This window comes from Cervus canadensis, chromosome 32 (genome assembly GCF_019320065.1).
Source record: "Cervus canadensis isolate Bull #8, Minnesota chromosome 32, ASM1932006v1, whole genome shotgun sequence".
Classification (NCBI taxonomy): domain Eukaryota; kingdom Metazoa; phylum Chordata; class Mammalia; order Artiodactyla; family Cervidae; genus Cervus; species Cervus canadensis.
The window spans coordinates 6,928,653-6,930,592 of NC_057417.1; the positions used below are offsets into that span (position 1 = coordinate 6,928,653).

Sequence of the window (1,940 nt, forward strand, 5' to 3'; positions counted from 1 at the left end):
TCCCATGAAATATTTGATGTGTCTGGTCTGCAATGGGAAAGGGCTTTCTATTCCCAGGATATGCCCTTTGATTTCTCCTCCACTGGGAATTGATGGAGGATAATTTAAAAGGGAGAACTGAGCTGGTTTTGTTTAAAAGAAAAAAAAAAAAGGAGACTAGGACAGGTCCAGACAGAAGAAGGGCTGTTTTTTTCTGGGGTAGGGGATGGGTATTAAGTTTTGAACTGGGTGATAAAAGATCAAATAAGGAGAAATAGGTTCAATCGCTTCTTGGCCTTTTGGCTAACATCAAGTGTAGTATCTGTTCTTATCAGTTTAATAACTGATACCTCCTCTTTCCAAGACAATCTATTAAATGAAATGATACAAACGAACTTACTTACAAAACAGAAAGAGACCCACAGACTTAGAGAACGAACTTAGAGTTGCCAGGAGGGAAGGATGGGGGAAGGGGTAGTTAGGGAGTTGGGTAATGACAGGTACACACTGCTATATTTAAAATGGATTACAAGCAAGGACCTGCTGTCTAGCACAGGGAACTCTCCTCAATGTTATGTGGCAGTCTGGATGGGAGGCGGGCTTAGGGGGGAATGGATACATGTATATGTGTGGTTGCTTCCCTTCACTGATGACCTGAAGCTATCACAACACTGTTAATTGGCTATACTCCAATATAAAATAAAAGGTTTAAAAAAAGAAGAAATAGGTTCAAAATATAGCAGAAGGGGGCTTCCCTGATGGCTCAGTAAAGAATCTGCCTATAATGCAGGAGACCCAGGTTTGATCCCTGGATTGGGAAGATTCCCTTGGACAAGGGCATGGAAATCCACTCCAGTATTCTTGCCTGGAGAATCCCATGGACAAAGGAGCCTGTGGTGCTAAAGTCCATGGGGTCACAAAGAGTCAGATACAGCCTGGTGACTAGACAACAACAACAAATAGCAGAAGAGACTCTTTTTGGGAAGACAGCATCTTGCATCCTTGTAATGTTTCCATCCACATGGAGAAATCTCTGTTAAAATAATATGTCTGGACTTCCTTCTTTCTCTCTCTCTATTCCCTTAAACACACCTCAAGAAAAAGGGCTCTTGACAAACATGGGCTCCAGTTTAAGACAGACATGCCACTCTCTATTTGTGACCTTAGAAGGTTGTTCAACTTCCATGAATCGTGATATTTCTCATTTGCAAATAAAAACCACAGCATCAGTTTTCCAGGGATGCTGTAGTACTTAGGAGAGTTCAGAAATCTTGAAGAAAACCTCTTTTGGTCAGATTGGGTATGGGTTTTACCTAATTCCCTGACACATGTTGTGTGACTAATACAAGATTTTATGATTCTTTCAGCCAAATGGAGTTTGCCTTCCTTCCAAAAGCCCTAGAGCAATGGACAAATGGGATGATGATGGATAGCCTCAGCATGATTTATTGCCTGATATTTCCAGTTGCTGCTGTTTAGTCGCCCAGTTGTGTCCGACTCTTTGCATCCCCATGTACTGCAGCACACTAGCCCCTCTGTCCCTCACCCTCTCCCGGAGCTTGCCCAAGTTCAAGTCCATCGCATTGGTGATGCCATTCAGCCATCTCATCCTCCAACACCCTGTTTTACAGTTCAGTTCAGTCGCTCAATCATGTCCGACTCTTTGCGACCCTATGGACTGCAGCACACCAGGCCTCCCTGTCCATCACCAACTCCCAGAGCTTACTCAAACTCATGTTCATCAAGTTGGTGATGCCATCCAACCATCTCATCATCTGTCATCCCCTTCTCCTCCCACCTTCAATCTTTCCCAGCATCAGGGTCTTTTCAAAAGAGTCAGTTCTTTGCGTCAGGTGGCCAAAGTATTGGAGTTTCAGCTTCAGCCTCAGTCCTTCCAATGAACACTCAGGACTGATCTCCTTTAGGATGGACTGGTTAGATCTCTTTGCAGTCCAAGGGAC

The 1,940-nt window shown here is 43.8% G+C and overlaps 1 pseudogene; it reads left to right on the top strand.

Annotated features, from left to right (window-relative positions):
• Positions 1 to 262: 262 nt before the first annotated feature.
• On the top strand, positions 263 to 379 carry LOC122433672 (annotated as a pseudogene).
• The last annotated feature ends 1,561 nt before the right edge of the window (positions 380 to 1,940 follow it).